Source organism: Adelges cooleyi, unplaced genomic scaffold (assembly GCF_023614345.1).
Source record: "Adelges cooleyi isolate 19-005CV unplaced genomic scaffold, UGA_ACOO_1.1 ACOO_flye_CR_arks_rails_tigmint_CR_PRNA_784, whole genome shotgun sequence".
Lineage (NCBI taxonomy): Eukaryota > Metazoa > Arthropoda > Insecta > Hemiptera > Adelgidae > Adelges > Adelges cooleyi.
The window spans coordinates 12,051-36,059 of record NW_026096496.1 but is presented as its reverse complement, the minus strand read 5'-3'; the positions used below and the strand labels follow the sequence as shown (position 1 = coordinate 36,059).

The window sequence follows — 24,009 nt, the reverse complement described above, 5'->3', positions numbered from 1 at the left end:
GTTGTATACAATAACATCCAATCCTACGGTGTGTGCAATAAATGCGACTAGCAGGAACTATAGCAGAGTGCGTCTGTTTTTCAAACACTTGTTCGTCACCCATGGTAACACGGCGACTGTGTATCTTGCTACAGTGGTTTTATTTATTGTGATACTACCTTTGACCTTACTTGACTCAGCTGTAGCCTGTAAGAAACAATACGATATTAGTAGGACATTAATATTATGGATTTTTAATACTTTAAGTTAGAATTCTGATAAATGTTTTTTGGTTATTGGCTATGTTTAACTATGTGTAGCATCCGACTTAGAAATTAAGTAATATTAACAGGCCCTTTATTAAAAGCTAAAGAAAAAACGAGCTCTCTATACATGTGATTTATCAGATTTCGATACAGCAAAACTTAAAAAAAAACATTTATCTCAAATTTGGTTCAAACTTCATGTATATCTCAACTGTTCAATTATTTTATACTATTCATTTGTGTTCATCGAAAAACATTATAAATACAAATTCTAAATATGCTAAGCGTAATGTATATGTTCAGATAAAATGGCAAGCAGCTAATGTATCCACATTCGACGAAAGTCATAAGTAGTAAGTCTGATGATTGTAAGAATTTAAATGTATTATTTCATTAATAATTACCACTGTTGGTAACATTAATATCTTGTTGGTAACTTGGGTGGTGAGCAGCCTCAAACCCCTTGTTACCAATTAAATGTTAAGTTATAAGGTTGTATGTTATTTAAAATACATATCTTTTAATATGCGTATGATTATCGTTATATTTATTTATTTTATTAGTATAAATATATATTAAGACTTAATTAAGAACAAATCTAGTTGACCGGGCACCTTATTTATAGAACATGCAGTTTAGTTTAAAGTCGATTTTTTCAAATTTTTTTTCTTCAAAATATGTGTTTTTTACGCTTAAAATAATGGTGCAATCCGAAATTAATTATCATACTTCCTTTTCAAGTTAGAATCATAGTCACAGTAATGTTTTTACCCGTTAATATATAAGTGAAAAAAAAAAAAAATTATTTCGAAGTCATCACTCTCGTCGTCAGAAGTATTTCTAGAATTGGCATAATCTTCGCCAGCTTCGAATTCTGACGTTGGATTATACAATTTCCTAGCGTATTTAAAAAATGTCAGCAAGGGACCTAGTTTTAAATCCGACACCGTTTCAAAAACATAACCTTAGCCAAATAACCTGCATAAGATTGTTTTTTTCTGCAATATTGCGACAGGAAGACTTTAGCGTGTCGCCACATTCCTTCAACATTATTGGTGTGGGCACCAGTCTCGGGTTCTTTGAAGCAAATTGAATGGTTAACAGTAATGTAATTAAAGCCCTCGTCTTTTAAACAATCACAAATCTAAAAATAATACTATTTAATAAAATACATTCGTTTTTCTACATTTTTTTATTTTAAAGTTTTCCTGACTTAGTGCCATCTAAACTTAGAGTTAATTTACAATAAAGATATGTCGGTTTTAAATAAGATCACTATTTACAATAAAAAGAAAAAGAAAGAAAACATATACAGCCGAATTCATAGATTACTCTAAAGAAAACCTTAGAAAAATCTTAGCGAAATTATTATTTTACAAATTCATAAAAATTAATTCTAAGAAATGTCTTAGATTTTTCTTAGGCGAAATTTGCCATGAATAATGTCTTATTCATAAAATTGACTAACTATAAAGTTCAGATTTTACTACGTATTTTCTCGTTATAATATAAGGTTAGTCGGTACCTACCTTCAAGGAACATTTTGGGGTATTTTTATATTTTTTTGCAACGTAACTATAAAAAGTTATACACGTAATAATACAAAATGGATTTATTTGATGATTTTTTAAATTTTTATGATGGTATATCTGAAGTATCGCGAGTGCCAAAACGTTACATTAGAGATATGGAAAATCCTATTAACTGTTACAATGATAATGAATTTTTAGAAAGATTTAGATTTCCTTAAGCGATTGTTTTTAATACTTTAATGCCTATGGTGTTTAATGTTGAGCCATCTAATGACCATCGAGGATTACCAATAAGTCCCATACTAAAAATGTTAACTGCATTACGTTTTTATGCATCTGGTTGTTATCAAGTAAGTATTCAACCAACTAATAATAATAATATAACAATATAATTTTCAATATGCTAAAACGTTATAATTTTAAAGACATTTACAAATGTTCTCATACTATTTATTTTGAAATTCTCAAACTCTTTATAAATTACTGAAAAATACGAAGAACAGATTATTATTATTTATGTATTATTATTATATTTATAGAAAATAAATGGAGATATGTATGGTTTAAGTCAACCAACCATAAACCGCATTGTTAAAGAAATGTCATCTGCTTTTTGTCGTTCACTTAGGACTTGGGTCCATTTCCCAAATACCAGAAACCAAAGAACAATTTTATAAAATTGCAAAATTTCCTGGTGTCGTAATGGTGATTGATTGTACACATGTTCCAAATAGTAGTCCTGGGAGTGATAAAGTTGAACTTTTTAGAAATCACAAAAATTGGATGTCATTAAATGTTTAACTTATAGCAGGACCACAATTGCAAATATTTGACGTTACTAGATGGCCAGGATCAGCACATGATTCTAGAATTTTCGAAAATAGTCGTGAATGGAGTTTAATTTCTCAAGGGTGGGATGTAGATTAAATAAAATTATAGTAAATGTGTACTATGTTTTAATTAATAAATTACAGGCACTTTAATGGTATATGTCTAGCAGATGGTGGTTATGCACAAACTAAATTTGTCTTTACTCCACACCCAAATCCGCAAACCGAGGCAGAAAAAAAATCAGGAAGCACATATAAAGTCAAGAAATGTTATTGAAAGGGTTAATGGAGTATTCAAAAATCGTTTTCGATGTTTGACTAGAAAATTAGGAACGCAGTTACACACAACTACTAAAATAATAATTTCTTGTGTAATTTTACACAATTTATGTGTCCATTATAAATTTAATACTGATCATTTTACTTATGACTTAGTTATTTCTTAGAAAAAACTTACTACAGTTTTTTCTATAAATACTGTTTTCAAAAATGTACTAAGAATTTGTTTTACTAAGTATTTTCTTAGGGTAATCTATGAATTCGGCTGTTTGTATTGGACAGGGCCACAGTTTATATACGATCCACCGGACACCTGGGTATCTCAACCCGCAACAATACAGGTGAACGAGCTGCCTGAGACTCGCCTTGTGTCCGTTGTAGTACAATCGGATCGAACGTCCGAAGAATAGTGTACACGTTGGTTTTTCGTCATATAACCGTATGCTTCGTGTAGTAGCTTATACTCGTCGTTTTCTTACTCGCTGCCGCCGTCAGACAATCCCATCCGTACTTGCGTTATCTCAGACCGAGCTTGATGTTGCCTTAAGAACAGTTGTTTTAGATTCGCAACGTTGTTTTTTTTATAGAGTTGACGCTAAAGCTGCCGACCGGCAAGTCTGTTTCGTCTAAGCCCAAAGCACACTTATTAGACCGGTGGTCAAACTAGTTGTTTTGCCAATCAATCCTTGAAGTCCTCAATGTCACACCTTATCGGTCGTTTCAATGCGACTAATCAAGTTAAATTATTTATTTATTTTTTGTTTATTAATTGTTTGTTTAGTTGAGTTATTTAAATTATTATTTATTCATTTACTTGCATTTTTAAAACTAATTATTTGATTAATTTATTTACTTTTTTCATGTTTTAATACGCCTAATGCCCACACCCTGATGCACCCACTACATCCAGCTGTGAGACGCCAAAATGTCTCCCAAGGGAGAGCATGTTTGAACACGGTCGGCGCGCTCAATCAATGTTGGACACCCCGAGTGGAAATTTCGGTCAGGATTGGATCAGAATCGGATCCGAATAACCTGATTTCAAGTCCGAATTGGATCAGGTTACTTGATCAGATTCGGATTGAAAATGTAACGCCGGCACGACTCCGGACCTTGTAAGGTAAACCGGATCCGGAATGAATAAGGGACCATCCAAAATGGGTCCGATTAGTTACTCGAATCGGACCCGATTAATTACGCGAATCGGACTCGATTAAATACCTGAATTGGATCCAACTAAATACTGGAAACGGATCAAAGTAATATAAGGAAGTCATATCAAAATCTGAATAAAAAATTTAAAATAATTTTGTATATCTTATATTTTAAATTTATATATACATAAGGAAATATAGGCTGATAAATATACGCTACAATTATTTCCATCTAAATTGTCAAATAAAAATAATAAAAACAAAAAAACAAATTATAACATTAGCAAACACAAATTTGGTAATGAGAAAACAAACAGACATTATTTTTACGCCGTTTTACGACATCAATCAACCCACCAATTGACATGATTAAGTTATTTGTTTTGGACATAATGCACCTTGGGTGGTTGGGCATAATGAAAAAATGTCTTGTCGACACATGGATGAATGGAGACATTGCTGACGCAAAAATCAGTCGAGCTCAGAGAGACCAGTTTTCAGTTTATTTATTGCAACTTAAAAGTCAGGTCCCAGAAGAGTTTCAACGTTCTACTGCATCACTGACAAATGTTGCCAAGTGGAATGCCAATCAGTTCAGATTTTTAGCTGCTTATGCAGCACCAGTAATTTTAAAAAAATGTTTAAAAGAAAAATATTTTAAACATTTTATGTTATTTTACATAGCTATGCGGATTTTAAGTTCCAGAGAAACGGCTTTTGTTTGGAATTCTCAAGCTAAATCGCTACTGAAAACATTTGTTCTTCTAAGTGAAGAATTATATGGGAAAAAAAATCAAGTACTTAATGTTCACAGCCTTGTTCACGTTGCTGACGATGTTATGAATATGGGATGTACCTTGAGTGAGATCACTGCATTTCCCTTCGAGAGTGAATTGCATAAAATTCAAAGCCTATTAAGAACTGGATATCGCCCAGTACAACAAATTTGTCGTTTATGAGCTTCATTTCATGGAAAGAAAAAACACAAATTTGCCCCCAAAACTTGAAATACTAAAAAAATTAAAACCTAATAAATTTAACAAGATTATAGCAAAAAAATTGAAGTACAATGATGCAATTTTAAGATCTATATCTCCGAATAACATTGTGCTATTAGACAAAAATATTATTTTAGAAATTGATGAAATCTATATGGCAAATGGTGATGATCAGTTATACATTTCTGGACAATCAATGTATATTAAAAAACCAATGATTACTTATCCTTGTGATTCAAGTCCTTTATCAATGTGGAAGATAACCAAGACAAGAAGAAATCATCACGAAGTCAAACTTGAAACGGTGCTTCATAAAATGGTTGGACATAAGTACTGGAGATAAAGAAGCAATTTATGCAATGCCTCTTCTTCATACTTAAAATAATAATTTAAAACTGTTTTAAATGTTTATCTTTCTGTAATATAAATAAATTAATGTAAATAATTAAATAAAAATTACAACTTTTATAATGCATTGTATTGTACCATATTGTAAATAAATGTTTTTTTTATTGACTAAATAAATCTTATTTGATTCAGTTATAATTAATTTAATATTTTAGTTTTGTTTTTTTAACTATATACATTTATTGTGTTTCTCTTTTTACCATAAATTGGCAAGAAATTTACTGCATCAACTATTTAAATAGTGCTTTCCTAATTACTCTACGTGGAAGGACTTTGAAATATATAAAGAAAATATATCGGAACATAGTATATATATAATAATTTAATAATTTATAATATGTATATATATATTATATTTTAATTAGGGAATATATAGTTATATATATATATATATATATATATAAGCAGGGCGAACTTGGATCAGGGAATACCTCAGGAAATGATCAGAGACTCGGACCAGGTTGGCCTTAGGGATACCGGATCAAATTCGTAAAAGGAAATGTTCAGGGAACTCGGACCAGGGTACCTTAGCTATATTGGACCCGTATCTGATCATGACAAGGAAAACCTGATTGACATTTCCACTCGGGACACTGTTTGCCACTACCACTGGTTCTGAACTTTTGTTCGCTGAGGGTTGACCGCTCCAATTACCGCCAGACTGTGCTGTTATACCCTGTCGACATGTTCCAGGGTGAGGTGGAGCCATAAAAAGTTGTTTTTAGTTCGTTAAAATGTATTATTATACTTTGGATACATTTTCTGTTTCTCTTTTTTATGATATCTAAACAGACAAACTTGTTGAGTATATTTTATAGACTTTATTGTTATTAATCTGTTATATAAATCGTATATTTTGTTCATAATTAGAATCCACCGTATACCATGTCAGAAGTCCTGATTCGTAGGGAATACGATACTTCAGGGAACTTATTAAATATTTGTTGCTCCATATTAACTTGTTTAACGTTTGATATGCTTAACCCTTTCAGTCCCTAAGCACATAAAAATGTGCTTTAAAAAAAAAATAATAAAGTAGGGGCCGATATTTATCCGTCATATCACGTGATAGCAGAGACAAAGAAAAAGAGTTTATCCGACAAATATTAATATAACTGAAAGCGAGGCTATGGTGCCACTGCTAGATCCTCTTATACATACCACGCAACGTTTGGTACAAGTACAGAAAGCTGTGATACTGCAGAATATTTTCTGTGACTATGATACTACTGAAGTACATTATAAATGGGGCTTAGACGGCAGTGGTGGGCACAGCATATACAAACAATGTTTCGTAAATAATTCCGAATGCACTGATTCTCACATAATTTTATGTACGTTTGTGCCTCAATAAATGTGTGATTCTAATGGTAGTAACACAACAATTTACTGGAAAAATATGACACCATCATCGACAAGATACTGCCGTCCAATTGGATTTAAGATTAAAAGATCAAATGCCCAAAATGTAAGAGATGAGTATAATGAAATATTATCACATATATTGCAATTGCAGCCAACAATAATCGTTCTCGGCACAAAAGTAATAAAATTTAAACTTATTCCTATATGTACGATTCTGGATGGAAAGACTATTAAAGTTTTGACTAATACGTCAAGCTCGCAAGCGTGTAATATCTGTAAAGATACTCCTAAAGATTTAAACGATCCTTTTAATATAAAAAAAATGTTAAATATTTGTATGTAAAGTTTATTATTGAAGGTTACCCTTCAAAGGGGCCGATATGTTGCCGCGCGTAATGTTATTTTCCCTAACATGATTAAATTCAGATTACCCATAACTGATAAGGTGTCATTTGATTGTCGTTACGGGAATACACGCCAGTTGCCGCACAAGCTCTCTCCGAGTCGCGCTATTCTCGGCTCTCCGCCGATCGTTTGTTTATCTACGTTATTGAATTATTGTTACATTCTTATACATATGTTTATAATGTTATTAAGTTAAATTGTACTAGCTCGAATTAAAATAAATTTCTTAGTTGATTTAAAAAAAATAAAATAAATAATTAATAAATTGTGAATAAAATGTATCAAAATATAACGAAAATTAAAGCACAGAGTCTGCGATGAAGATAATTTTAAATATGGTATTTCTATATTACATGCACATCTTAAATGCTTTCAATATTTATTGCATATAGCATATAATTTGGAACTACAGTAGTAGCAAGCTAGAGATTTCCTCTAGAGAAATAGTGAAGGATAGAAAAAGTAGATTTGGAAAGTGGATAAGTTGGAAAGAAGATTTTTTAAAAGTGGATTGATGATTTTTGATGTTATATCAATACAAAGTATTGATTTCAGTAAATAAAACCAAAATACTGCTGCTGCCCAACTTCAATTACACTTAAACCGTATGTATGACTGGTACCAGAAATGGTACGTCATGCTAAACGAAAATAAATCCTGTCTTATTACCTTCACTTTACGTCTTAACAATCCTCCCTAAGTTTTTATTAGTAAAAGTCCTATTTCTTCTTCAGATAAAGCTAAATAATCTTGGTCTTATCTTTAACCGTAAAATTAACTGGTCGCACCACATTCATTCCAAAATAATAAGAGTAAGACAAGGTCTTAGAACACTCCAGCCACTACTCCATAAAAATGCCAAAACTAACCTATACACTTAACTTATAATATATAAAAGCATTATTAAACCAATGTGGTCGTATGGTATTGAGCTAAGAAGTGCAGCAAAAAAGTCAATTATTAACAAAATTCATGTTCCAGATGAAGACTTACACCAGTTAAAGATCCGTGGATTCCATCTAATGAACTACATTGGTCATAAAAAAGCATGACTCGGCGACGTATGTTAACCAAAGGCTGTCACTACCGATGGTAAGGAACTTGGATGGAAACGAACACTCTATTGGAATCCAAGTAGGTGGGCTTGCTATTTACAACATATATAAGCCCCCTTCAAGGAGTTGGACGGACACTCCCATTAAGTCAACATCCGTTGATTTATATCGGAGATTTCAACTCTCATAGCATGGAGTGGGGCTATCCCGCAGAAAATAATGACGGAAATACTCTCACAAACTAGGCGGCGCTTAATTGTATGAAACTTATCTACGATGCCAAACAAGGGGGAACCTTCAAGTCGGGCTGATGGGGCACGGAAACATCACCAGACCTATGTTTCGTGTCCGAAGATTCAAATGGCTTTCCCCTAAGCGCATATAGAACTATTGGCAACAAATTCTCAAGATGTCAACATTGCCCAGTTACCGTTACGATCGGAATCACAATCCGGAAATGCTCAGGTGGAACTTACGGAAAGCATACTAAGCCACCTTTACACGATACATAGAGGAAAACGTAAGCCGAATACCACCTAAGACAGACAGCTATATCAGATTCGTAATACTCATAAAACAGCAGCGACAAAGTTTGAGTTGACTGAGGGGACACAGGGAAAGATATACCCCATGCTGGATCGAAGAATGCAATAAACTACTTCACGAGTATGAAAACAGCGATAGTGAAGTTACTACCACCAGGCTCATCGGACTTCTTGATGAGGAAAGAAGGAAAAGGTGGACAACCGCAATGGAGGAGATGAGTTTTACCCACTCAAGTAGGAAAAACTGGGCTTTATTGAGGAATTTGAGCGCTGCTCAACCGATTCAGAAAGAAGGCGAGGAGTGGGCGAATCACGTAGCAAGTATAATTTTCAAAACATCAAACCATCGAAACATGAAAAAATAGAAATAAACAAGAAACTTACAACAGCACTTGAAAAATGCGTCGAAAAATCCACCTGCATGGAAGATTTCTAGGAAGGCGAGGTGACAGACGCAATGAAATTGATGAAAAATGGCAAAGCAGCAAGTGCGGACGGTATTCTCCCAGAATTCATCAAAAATCTGAGACCAAAGGGAAAAAGATGGCTCTCAAATATTTTCTCATACATCAAGAATAGTAACACTCTACCCAAAATATCGCACCAAGCCAAAGTAATCGCAATCCTAAAACCGGGAAAGCCGGGCCATGACCTCAAAAACTACAGGTCAATATCATTACTGTCGGTTATATATAAACGGTTCGAGAGAGTTCTACTAAAGATAATTCAGGCACAAATAGAAAAGGCCTTGCTCAAAGAACAAGTTGGCTTCAAACAAGGGAGAAGCTGTTGTAAACAAGTACTGTCTTTGGTATGGCATGTTAAAAATGGTCTTCAGAAACGCTTGAAATCAGGTGCGGTGTTTTTGGATTTAACTTCTGCTTACGATACAGTTTGGAAGCGAGGACTACTTCTCAAATTTACCAAAATCTTAAAAATTTAAAACAACCATACAACTCATTAATAAGCTTTCGGATAGAAAGTTCAAAGTTAGCCTAAATGGTAGCGAAAGTAGATGTAAGTACCTCCAAAATAGCCTCCTACAGGGATCTGTCCTCTCCCCAATATTACCCAATGTATACACAGCGGAAATAACAGAAACTACAGCAAGGAAATTTATGCACGCCGATGATGTGAGCCTAGTGGCACAGGCAAAAACATTCATAGAGATAGAGGAAATACTAAGGAAGGACTTGAGTAAAGTTCACGCTTATTTTAAGACATGGCACCTTACACTAAACCCCAATAAGACCATAGCTATAGCTTTCCACCTTAACAATAAAGAAGCCGAATAGTAGCTCAACCTGTCAATTGAGGGAGTACCCATACCCAACAAACGCAACCCAAAATACCTAGGCATTAAACTGGACAGATCTTTAAATTTCAAGCATCGCTTGGAAGGGGTAAAGAATAAAATAAAATCAACAAATAACATTCTAACTAAATTATCGGGAACAAGCTGGGGATGTAAGGCCAAAGTACTGCGCACGTCGGCTATGGCGTTAGTCTATAGCGCACAGTGGTCTAAAAGCTAATTTAGGTGGAATAAAGTCAATTATTAAAATTCATAAAAATAGGTATTTTATGTCATTAACCCATTGTATATACGTTCTATATAACATAAAAATAGAATTTCAGATAATATTGACATTATCAATAGGCGCAAGCGATAAGTAAAACATAATAACGCGCTCACAAACGTCGAATCGTTCACCGATTGTACATTAAAGTTCATTAGTATATTATACACAGGTAAACTTTTTTTTTATTAGTTTCATATAAGTAATGAATTTTGAAAACTTAGGTAAGTGTTTCATATTAATACCATAAATATTTATTATTTTACTATTAAAACAAAGTTAAAAAGTAGTAAAAAAATGTTAATATATCAAAGCGTATAACTAAAAAATAACTAATAATAATCGTTATTTAATATATAGACAATATAGTACTTATTCTTCAGTACCAGATCCCAAAATTTGGTTTGCATCAATTAGCATCTGTATTTTTAATAATTTTTTTTGTAGGTAGCTCTAGCGGCAGTGTTGGAATAAATGATTCTGAAATTGACGACAATTTGAATTGGAATAACACTGATTCTCGGTATTATTCTTATGATGATCTTTATCAGCTATTAAAAAATAGAGGTCTACTAAATCCCCATTCTTTAAAATCGAGAAACTAATTATTTGTAATTTTGAGGACACGGTCTGAAAATGTAAAATGGGAACCGCAATACATTAAGTTAGTCAACCATTCAATTTTAAATATTACTTTGGTTTTACAAAGACTTTGGTGTAAAAGCCATTATAAACTTTATTATAATTAACTAATGTAATATGAAAATTTTTAAGGACAACTTTCCGAGGAAGCACAGGAAGCTAGAAATAAAGACTATAAAAATTATCGCGAACATCACTCGCGAAAAATTAGTAGAGTAGCTCAAAATGAAGACGTTCTACACTTATTACTTGTCACTTTAGATCCATATATTTCCTCAATTAGCAACATACCAATAAAAAAAAATGAATTGGACAATGACGTAAAATCATTATTAAATTTAAGTTATGAAACAGATGAAGAAATTTACGAAAGTTAAATTTCAATTTAAAAACAAAATATTATGTTTACTTGCATCTTACAATTATACGTGAATTTAAAAATTGATATAAATTTTGAACTCTTTGACCCCAAAAACCTAAAGTACCATTTTTTTTATAATTTTTTAGACAAAATCTGATGAAAATTTGATCAATATAAGTTTTTTCCAGCTAAAATTGCGTTTCAGACCACTGTGCGGCGAGGACCAGAGGAGGTCGGGGATCAACTGAGGATGGACCTACAGCGGCCTCCACGGCGCTTAGGGACGCTAGGAAGACATTGAAATATGCAGTTCAGTGCAGTAAACGTAGATGTTGGGAAGAATTAATCGAGTCAGTAGATCGGGATCCAGGGAAGGACAGCCGAGAATGAGAGAGCAAACTTTTTCTATTATGGTTTAGAGTTGGATAGTCTAGGAGAATGTGATTACAATTACAAAGGGTTTCATTAAGGCGAAGGGTATAATAGGTAGATGAGCTTAAAGAGAAATGGAAGGCATGAGCAGGAAGAAGGTAGCCGTAGCAAAGGGGGGAGGGTGAAAGGTGCAACACTGAAGGGGCCCAAAAATTAAGAAATTAGAGATATATTTTTAAAATATAGAAATCTGAAATAATTTAAATATACGCATGCCAGTGTAATTGTTATAACTATTGTTATTCATATTATGTTTCTATAGAAATTAGAGTTGTATTATATATTTAAAAATTGATTTCACTACTACAATATTGTACATTGTTTAAATACGATTTGTTTAAGCAAGTTTTCCAAATAAAAAGACTACAATGGAATCTGATAAAAATGTAAATATCGAATATTTTTTACAAAAATTTTCTTGGTGCATGAATAATAATATCAATCAATATAGATTATCGAAATATATCGAACAAATAGTTCTGGTAGCTGGGGACAGTTTTGTAAGTCATAAGAGTTTAATTTTAATAATAATTATAATTTGTTTTATTATGATTCAGTGCGAGATATTGTGCTATATGCCAACATCTAATAAATCATTAACGTGCATAATCTATCTCACCATATTTTAACTACATGCTATGCAATGAAGTATTACAAGTTTCAAATCAATTGTATTTTTTTTTTTGGTCAAATTAATGTAGTCGTTAAAGCATATGACATCTATAAGTGATTTAATCGATTATCTTACCGAAAATCTGTCTTCCGACCCAATGTATGGATATTACCTCGAGAATATATTGATTCGCTGTATATTACCACCAACAATAGACAAACAGTCAGAATGCATTACCAGTGTACCAATATTAAGACGGTTTTACAACACCTTAGGTAATTTATAAAATATAAAAAAAAATTATAGAATTTGATTCGCGTCTGAATGATAAATAATATGTTAATGGTAACTATAAATACAGTTTTAACAAATATATATTTTAAGCTAAAGGACTTTTGTTGGTTAATGCTCACGGTGAACTCAATATTATTTTACTGGACGTTGTTCAGTCTTCAATTTTGAGAAGACAACATATTTCCGAAAATGCTATAAGCTTAACATATTTCTACGAAGCTTTAGAATCAAGTATACTTCCAGAAACTCTTATTGGCCTAATAAAATGTGCTTCAAGTCAAACTTTTCTAATTGATCTATTAACGTTAATATTTAACATAACTGCAGTGTCCCAAATATTAGGTAAATATCGATTTAAACCATAAAGTTATTACTATATTTAAATAATATATATTTCAAAACATCATGGTGAAGCCCTAAAGATGATACAAGCTCATGCAATTGAAGTACTCGTAAACGTACTGAACCAGAGAATCTTACTAACGCCAATGAATTCCAACTATCGTTTAACCATATGCGAATATGTGGTATTGCTATTAAATACCCTAATTTCTTTGATAGATCATTTAGATTTTTCTAAATTACCACAAATATCTGTGGATAGTGTCGAGTAAGTAAATATGGTTGCATTTGACTGAATCAAAATATAAGTACTAATGACGAAGTTGTATTTATTAAAGATCTTTAGTTAACAATATAAAAACCGAAATGATGAAGAACGACCAAGATGGCGTAAAGCTCAGAAATGATTTTTCTTTTATTTTACTACAAATTCTCGATAAGTTTACGATCCACCAAAGTAAACTATCAAAAGATATAATCTCGGGTAATGAACGTTTCGGAAATTTATGTTGCGAAATAATAAACAACAAAAAAATGATACAGAAATCGTTATGATATCCGTTTGGCCGGAAGTTGTTGATAGCAATCATTGGTTAAACGATGTGAAATTTTGCACGACGAACGACAATAGTACATTAAAAATTATTATGTTGCGGATTTTATGTAAAATATGTCAACAATTTTCATCAAAAATTCAGGTTTATCATACATATATTATTTCTTTTAAATTATAATCAGGGATGTAGTCATAAACAAATTCATGGGTACACACGCCTGAAATCATTGCTAAAATATATCGTGGGAGGTTCCGCCCCCACATCCCCCCCCCCAAATCAGTCTGTTTATTATTATTATTTTATTTTAATTGTAAGTGAAAAAATCACTCCACTTTATTTCACTGTCCGTTTTTGTTGTTGTTTAGTCATTTTCTAATGAATAATATATAGTTTTGGCGAATGTAATTCGTAGATAATTCATAGATTAATCAAAACAAATATTACCTTTATAACATAAAATATAAATAAACAGATAAACCATTTTTAACAAATTTTACATAGTTCTACATTGTCATAATTAGTTTTTCGAGTCCTTAGTTTTGGTGTTGGTATTGACTTGTGATCAGCGTCTGACGTTTTTATGAATAGTTGTCCAAATTTTTACAGCATTTATGTATGAATTAGTACTACTATCTTTTATTTTCAATTTGGATTTATTGAGAACTACTCTGTAAAGAATCTAAAAAATGCTTAAAATAGTTGGTAGCAGTTAAACCGATTATATTTATATTATATTATTATTATATATACATACAGTTATGTTTAAAGAATCACCGACAGACAGTTCTAACCAATAATTGAGACAGTGTCAGATAAAAATTACAGTATACAATTCTTTTTAGGGCACAACTCCATTTTTTTTAGCTCCAGCAATTACAGCAATTCGTTTTTCTTCGTTAAAAAAACTAAAAACATAAGTACGGCGAAACAAGACTGAGTAGTATTGCTACACTTTATATTGAAAGATATAGACAAGTTAATATTGATCAAGTAATTGACAAATTTGATGAAAGTGCGTCCATTCGTGGTCGTCAACTTAGTTAAAATAAATTAATATTTAATACGTATAATTTTTTATGATTTTGGTTGACCTTTTTATCGGTTTTAATTTTCATAATGTAAAATTTTAAAAAATGTTTTTTAAATTACAATGCATTTTAAATACGCATTTTAAGTTTTACTACTGCCTGCCCCCCCACTCCCATTTTTGATTCCAAGTTTTTTTTTTATACAAATTGCCGTTTACCCTCTACTACACCTTTGATTGTAATGATTTATAATGTATCTATTTGTAACCCTTAAAATGCAAGTTTCTCTGTAATACAGTACCAGAAACTGGATGAAGTTATAGTAAAAGCACTTATAGTCATAATGAATTTAGAATACACATTCAGCATGTACGGTGAAGAGGAGTGTAATGTGTTGAAGGCAATGTTGTTAAATTCGTATTGCTGTGCTAATTTCGATAGGGACATATTTTTAAAGAACGATGGATGTAACAAGTAAATTCATCCGGCATTTATTATTATACTATACACGAAACAACCGAATTTAATAGAGTAATTTTTCTTAGATTAATGCAATTAGCTAAAACTTTACAGTCCCGCGGTTATTTGGATGAAATCATGATAAGCACAATAGTATTTATTGGGATAATTTCTCACGGTAGCAATGAAATAATAGAAAAGTTTAATTTTCTTAATACCGATTCACTGATAGTATGTTAGTACTTGGACACATTCCACAAAATTCCATGCTAATCATAACAAGTAACATTTTGTTAAACACTTTTTTTTAGCAATACTAAAGGATACAGTCAATGCGCCCGAGTACGATTACCAAGAGCTCTGCTTGTACGGACTGAATACGCTAAATATCCTTTTTAAAGATTGCCATCAAAATATCATTCAAACGGAAGTACTCGATTTATGGTGGCAACTAATAAACAAATATTTTTTGAACGGTCTAAAAGAAATTACCAACTACAAGTTAAACATATTATTTTAAATTATAATGGTAAATTAAACGTATAACTTTAATAATATATTATGTAAAATCATATTTTCAGCCTTCTATTAGATATGATATATTTTTTTCGAACTTCAGTCATGTGTTTTCGCAAAAATTCCGAACGCAGTATCGAGATTGGAGTAGTGGAGACATTACTCAATATTTTAACAGTATTTATTACATACATTTAAAGTTTATCGTTTTAGCTTTTAATGCAGTTTAACTACGATAATTGTTTAGATAGCAAAATATCCCGCACAGCTTGTCGTACTGACAACATTAGTCGATCTTGCCATTTATCAATCGGCACAGGATAGAATAAAACATTGGCGACATCCTAAACACGTTGACGGGTACCTAGGCTTGTTATGCAATATTTGGAATTATGAGACGGCCACATTTTATTTTCGAGGTATAAATAAATATTATTCATTTTAATGGTCCAAGCGTTTAAAAAAAAAAAACTTAAATTCGCAGATAGTGATTTCATGTTTCAAGACCAGCACGAAATGACGACGGTTGAAAACATTGAAAACGGCCATAGCGCTGTCATAGCTTCCATGATTACATACGCGCAGCCAAAGATTTATTCTCTGTTACATTTAATCGAGTCCAAAGTAGAAAGGTTCGACCACATACTCGATGATCAGTCTTCTAATTTTATAAAAGAACATACGCTAGAAATGTGCAAACTAGTTAAAGAATTAAAAAATAAATCGACTATGGTGCACATAGTTAATTATTATTGTTTGAAAATCTGTGAGATATGGAATGAAAACGATTTACTTGTACACACCGGAGACGCCGAGGCGTTAAACATTGAAATAGAAGCAATCCAAATTATGGCTGCAAGACATTTGTATTTAGTGGAGTTTATAAAAAAATATAAACGTGGAATAACGAATATGAATTTGGAGCAAGCAGTAAGTAATCGATGATTATATAAATAAAAATATGTATAACACAAGCGTTGTGTTTTGGCAATTTATAAAAATGTTCAACACATCCGATTGATTTTAAAACTTTATAATATCTAATAGTCCAAATAAAACAATTTTTTAATATTTAATTTTAAACATATTTATTTTCATTTCAGGAAATTGAATTAGAAGAAAAGTTATACGAACTAATAAGACAACTCAACTCGAATAATAACGTTATTCCAAACGTAACAAGCCAACATAACGGCAATTAATTAATCATTTTGTATTAAATTTAATTAAATCATTGTTTATAACAAATTATTACATATTAAATAAATCAGAGTGTTATGTACAATTCTTCATCCAAATCAGCCCGGCCCTTAGATTCAGGCCGGATTTACCTACACTAATTGGCGCCCTTAGCTTATTCAAAAATCACTTTGATAGGAAATAATTGTTATAGTTATGGACAAAAAAAAATCACATTGCAATAGTTAATAAATAAAACAACTACATTGAAAAATTCGTCAATAATTATTTTTAAATACACCAGCATAGTTCAAACGAAGCACAGTATAAACCAGCACAGTAAAATTAATAATTAAAATTAGCGGGGTCGAGAATTTATAGGTTCGCATCATAGCGTTTTATTGAATGTGATATTTTTTCGATAGAGATGCTACTTGAGTACTTAATTCAGTCCACAGGAAAAATAAATCGCGAAAAAAAATAATTTTTATCGCTAAATAGTTGCTACAAATAAACGATCAAATGAACCCCATGCTTCTTGGTTCTTCATAAGTAACCCACTATAGAGTATATTAGAACAACAACATTTATTAAATTACCCACAATCCAGTTTTTTTTTGGTAAATAAGCAAATTTCTTTTTCACTGTTTGCATTCAAATAGACCGGAATTTAGATTTAATAGCATTAGCTAGATTCGTTGTAAACTTACTCAAATTTTATCACATTCACATCTATTTGAATCAATTAACAGTGAACTTGTTAGAAATAAATTTCATAAAAGAAAGACATTTTTCTTCAGTGTTAAGGATTAAATGAGTAATTTACGTATCGTATCCTAATAAACAAAGTGGTCTAGCCGTTCTCAAGTGATGCGTGTTGTAACGAACAGCATTTCATTTTTATTTGTATAGATCAGCGGTTCCCAACCTCGGGTCGCGGAGGATTTTATCGTGGGTCGCAAAACATTACTTACATTTCATATTTTACAATTTACATATAATATTATGTAGTATTTATACGAAGTTGGTGATGATATTTACGGATTCCATGAAGAACTTCTTGATGTTCAAGCTAATCAAGTCTTAAAAGACAATTTTTATCGAAAGAGCCTAACTCAATTTTAGGCACAGCTAAAAGATAAACCTATTTTAACAAGAGAATCTGAAATTGCATTACTACCATTCCCAACCACATACTTATGTGAAGCCGAGTTTTCTGCGGGTCCCCCCCCCCCCCCGAAAAGAACGAAATCTTCCCCGGGCGATCGGAATGTTAGCTCCGGAAGTATAATAATTGGTCTCATAATATTGATTACAACATAATATCATCAGGTACATAACTTAAAATTTAAGCGAACAAAAAATTTGTATTTTATAGTTCCCAAAGGAGACAATTTAATATCAAATAAGTAACTCTGGGCCAATGAGTATTTGAGTTTTAATGTCAATGGGACAACTATGTAATTATAATGTGGCTTTCATAACTATAAACTTTAGTTTATGAATATATAGTCATTGTAATAAGTTAAAAACCTGTTTATACTTCTAGGCTTTAATTCACATGTTACACTGACCACAGATATAATATACAATATAGGTTAGGAACTGATATGAGCATTATCACTACATTATCATCACATTCTTCCTATAAACTTTAGTTCATGAATATATAGTCATTAAGGCCAAAAATTGGGATTTTTAGACCCAAGATAATATTCAATATCACGAGAGAATACTCAATAATACATTGTAATTGTATTACTAAAAAAAAAAGTGATTATGAAAAATATAACGGGGAAAAATCCTTTGCATGTATATGCGGTGAATATTTTAAACAAAATAACAATTTAACAACACACGTAAAGGCATCGTTAAAAAAAATAAATTTTGTGGAGCGCAAGTAAACACAACAGTAAAACTATACAAAAAAGTTAGTATAGTGTGTCAGATAATATTACAAAAGAGCAAAGACGAAATATTTAGATTTCTTTTGTAAGTAAAAATGACGTTAAAAATTTTTGGGTGGTTGGCTTACTAAAAAAATTTAACGGAGTCAATCTAAACCTTTTGTTAATACGTTTTGGTGGTAGATAATATGATAACAATTTGTTTTAACAACATGATATTAGGAACGGTATGTTGTTTTCCCATATAACCTACAACCAACACTACCATAGTAACGGTTACAAAGATATGATAACGTGTTATCAAAAAGATTTAAAATCATATTTACCCTGCGATATCATTGTTGCCCCATTTTACGGTAACTTACAATTTGTATTTTGCAAACAATTTTTAAATATTTGAAATTATGAGTCACGACGGCCACAAAAATAGAATTAAGAAGGTAAGTTCAATTATAATTATTGTAGTTTAAGTATTTTATTAAGGGTAACTTTCATAGTTTCCAATATAAAATATAATTAACTGGTGCTGTTTGGTAGTGGAAAAAATAATTTATGTGTTATTAGCATTATAAGTTTGGACGTAGTGTGAGTAGAAAGATAGCATTGTAGTCCACCCTTCCGGCCTCCTTACTTCTCCAATAACATAAACTAAACATAAGATTGTATTGTAATTTTGACATTATTGTTTTATACAAACCGCGTAACTAATAAAAATAAATGTTTATTTAATTTATAAATGTTAACTATATGCAAATAAAAAATGTATGAGGAAGTAATTAGGGCTTAAGATCAGGAATCTTAAAATTGGGGGATTTCTTTCGTCATTTTTGTCAACAATTAGGAATTAAGTTAAGATCTTCATTTTGAAACCCCCATTCCCTTAAATATTTGTGACTACCGTGCCACAGTAAACAACAATTTTGAAATCCAAATGTCTAATAAACAGTTTTACTTAAATTTGTGTAAAAAAAACATTTAATTAGAATATTTAATTAATAGCTAAATAGCAAGAAGAGCTGTGCATTATTTTAATAAATAGTTATCTATATGAAGAGATATTCAAGTAAATATAATTTTTGTACGGGTTCCATTAAGCGAATGGCCAGATGAGACTGTCATTGTACTAACTACTAAAGCCACACAATGGCCATGAACGCGTAGTTGGTAACGTGGTTTTGATTCGTGATTTTCGGGAAATTATGATATGGAGAAGTGCCACCGAATGTGGTCAACTCAAACAAATATATGACAAAGAAGCAAGAAGGTATACATTTACTAATTTGATAATAATTTATTGAGTATTGAATTATGATATTATCTCGTGTTTGAGTGGATTACTGTATAGTATTTTATATTATGAGGTTATTATTTACGCATTTCATCATCATAATCCTTTAAGGGGGAGGGGGGGGGTAAGGTATTACAATTTTTTTTTTTAATTACATGGCACCGGTGACCAAAAGGCATTTCGAGGGCGTAAGTTGTTACTATATCAGTTAACCGATTTTCTCATATTATGTATAAGCTCAACTAACCTTATAATATATTTCAGGTTGTAATCTGTGCTACGTCCGAGGCCACCGGGCAGTGGAATGCTCCAAGAAGAAGGGGCAGGACGGGGGTACTAAAAAGACTTTTCCTGACCCTGCTGTAGGGGCAAATCCCGCTGCAGCCGCCGCCATCAAAGAGCCCGATACTACACATCCCCTAGCCGCCAGGGAGGAAGAGACCACCGCCACCGAACAAGAGGAGCCGTCCAATTAAGAGGGGGGGGTAAGGTATTACATTTTTTTTGTTAACTGAATGCATAATATCTCAAGAATATTGTGTCAAAATTTCAAGTCGATCAGAACAAAATTGACGATGTTATGAGTTGTCGGAATTTTATAGCTGCCCGGTCCGAGCGCACTATCGTTAACTTTAAAGCGTTTTTCCCACAACTCACGTTTTCAAAGTCGGTGACCCTCATAACATCAAAACTACTACACCGATCCTTGTTAAATTTTGAACACTATTTCTGTACATAACTAACGAGGTAACGCTGGAGATTTTTTTTCAAATTTGTTAATATTTTTTATTTTATAATAACAAATGAGCCGATTTTTTTCGCAAAAATCGCTTTTTTCCCTTCAATGTGTTCCCAAAAAGTGAAAAATTAAAATTTCAAAAAACCCTACCCGGCGTTACCTAGGGAAAGCCATTAACTAACGAAAGAACTTTTAATTTCGGATGATCCAGCATCAAGTTATGAGGGACGCCGCAATTCTACTTTTTTCCGAGACGCTTCCGAATAATTACTGCCATTGCCGTATTTTGTAATATTTCTACATGAAAATATTACACAATATTCTTCGAATATTATACTTTAATGTACCATTAGTTTTAATAAATAGATTTTAACTGTCGTCAAAAAAAATTCACAAAAATTTGCCGTTTTTTGCACGAATTAACTTTACCCCCCCCCCCACCTTAAAAGAAGCTCAGTTTTGTATACACACAGTAAATATTTCATTTCAAACAATTTTTTTAAAAAAAAGTGGTCAATATATAAGTAGCACCTATGCTTATATTATAATGTTGACTAGTTTTAAGTATTTAATTTTCTTTTCGTCGTTAAATAATTAAAAATTATGGTAGAAAAAAAAGATTTAAAAAAAACTCTAAGCCACAGAAAATAATACACTTTAGCTTACACCCATTTTTTAATAATATACACTGTTGTATAATCTTTATTTAAAATAATGTCAATTTTTTATTTCTAAAGCATTATTAGTTCCAAAATTAAATATTTTCATACTTACAATTTACACTAATTCTACTATAAATTTATTTCTTAATTGTTTATGATTAAATTATGTTTGATAGGCATATTGAAGCTGCTAGTTTTTACCCGTGTCCCAGTGCGGAATCATTAATGCGTAGAGAGAGAAGAAATACATTGCCATGAATTCCTGTGAATTGAACAGACTTGGCAACGATCTTTGACAACGGCCAGCTGCAACGTTTTCCATGCTGCAATGATAATTTTTTTAAATGATGTGTGCGTGATGAAGATAAAAAGTCAAGTATTGTCTTTGCCTGCACACAACTAATTCATTTAGTTCTGCAAAAGGATATACGTGAGCTTCACGCTGATGCAACTTTTAAGGTATTGCCACGTAATATGGGATACCAGCTTTTAACAATACACTGTATGGTACAAAATTATGTAAGTTATTTGAACATTATTAATTCCTAAATGAAACATAGTAACTTTTAAACATTGAATTTAGTGGATACCAATGGTTTATGTTCTAATGGAGAGCAAAACAAGGAACTCGTACAACTGTGTGTTCAGTTTCATAAAAAGTAATTTATTGTCAACATTAGTTCCACATGCTATTATAACTGATTACGAAACGGCACTTAGAGATTCTTTGGTATCAACGTTTCCGGGAGCTCGTGCGGCAGGTTGTTGGTTCCACCGCAATCAAGTAAAAAACTAAAAAGTAAAACATAAATAATTTTTATATTTAAATACATGTATCTTTAAAGGCAGTGTGGAGAAAAATGAGTAAGCTCGGTTACCTGAATTATGTAAACCACAATGAGAATGCTTTAAAAACAGTTAAACTTCTTTTATGTCTTCCACTGCTTCGGGCCCGCAACATTGAAAGAGGATTTGCTCTTATAAAAGCATTCGTTCACCACCTTCAACGTTTACTTCTATATTACCAAAGGTATTCCATTATTTCAGATAAAATATTATTAAGAAAAGCCTTTTTGTTAAACTGCACTAAAAAGATTTAGTAAAATCAGGTGTGTTTAATGACATTATAATTATGATGAAATAAATAAATAATAATAACTACAATACCTTGTGAAGACTTAAATCTAAAAATTGTTTGTTTCACAAATATTATTAAACATGTTATTTAGTTATTGGATAAGGTCTGTCGGACCACAAGTTGTTTCAGTCAATATATTGCCAAAAAGGACCTACAACAATATTGAAAGTTTCCATAATTCAATGAAATTGAAATTTACAGTAAACCATCCTAGTTTGTGGACATTTTTAGGTAAACATTTGTAATTCTGTTTCTGTAAATCTTGTAAATATAGGCCTAAGTTTCGTTTACTAATGTGTATTCATAATCATCTAAATTATTATTTAATTATTTATATCAAATTATAATATTTTTTAATTTTAATTTAATGTTACTTTATTTTTTCCAGGTTTTTGTTTTTCACCGCACTGGATATTTTTTTAAGTAAGTTTAACAATACTTAATTCAACTGATGTAGCACGGTGAACCTACCTATTGTTTAACATGGGTTAGGGAAAAAATATTTAGATATTAAAATAAGTAATTGGTTTCAACGGCAGTATTTTCAATTTAAGGTCATTATTTGAGGTTTTAAAAATGTCACTCCTTTCAAAAATACTAATTGTTTAGGTTAGTACTATGTCAATTTTATATATTGATTTTTACTGAAAACTGAATTGTTTTGCTGTTGTCAATTTTGGAAATTCGCTATAATTATAATGCATTTTCTTACACAGCTTCAAAACCCCTTAGTCTACTAATGTATTTTATAAATACTTCATGTACCTAATTTTATTACTATTAATGTGTTAATGTAGTTTTTTGTAAATTTGTTGCAGATCAAAGTTTCATATTAAGTGACACTGTGAATTATACTTTCTGTGAATGTGACTGTGAATTCTACAACTTAATTACAATACTTTTAACTTTATATACTTTTATTAATACAATTATTTTAATTATTTGAAGTGTTTTATTTAACTGATTTTGTTTTTTTTTAGGGGATTTTTTAAACAAACAAGTGTTTATTTTTTTTTTTTTTACCAGTTGGTAAATTTTTTTTTTTCTATTTGTATTTATTTTGTTTTTATTTTTTTGTAGGTTTGAATAGTTAACGTTTACTCTTGTGCTGCATTTACGTTGCTTACACATAAGATATTTTAAAAGAATAGTTAACGTTTATTCTGTGGTTTGGCATTTACGTTGCTTGAATACATTATTTTAAAAGAAGAGTTTTGTCTACTCTTTAGTTTGACATTTACGTTGTCTGAACTCAAACGAATTAAAAATTTTTTTAAACATGAGTTTTAATAGTAAAATTAATGAGGTAGGCTAGTATGTGCGTACTGAATATGCAAAGTTAGATTTTAACGGCGTGTCAGCGTCGCATAGCTGTGTTAGTGGCATTTGTAGTACGGTTTAAAAAAAAAAAACGTTAAGAACTTAAAAAGACTTGTAGTTAAGCATTTGCGAAATG

General features: G+C 31.4%; 1 pseudogene; it reads left to right on the top strand.

Annotated features, from left to right (window-relative positions):
• Nucleotides 1–19,925: 19,925 nt before the first annotated feature.
• On the top strand, nt 19,926–22,847 carry LOC126845378 (uncharacterized; annotated as a pseudogene).
• The last annotated feature ends 1,162 nt before the right edge of the window (nt 22,848–24,009 follow it).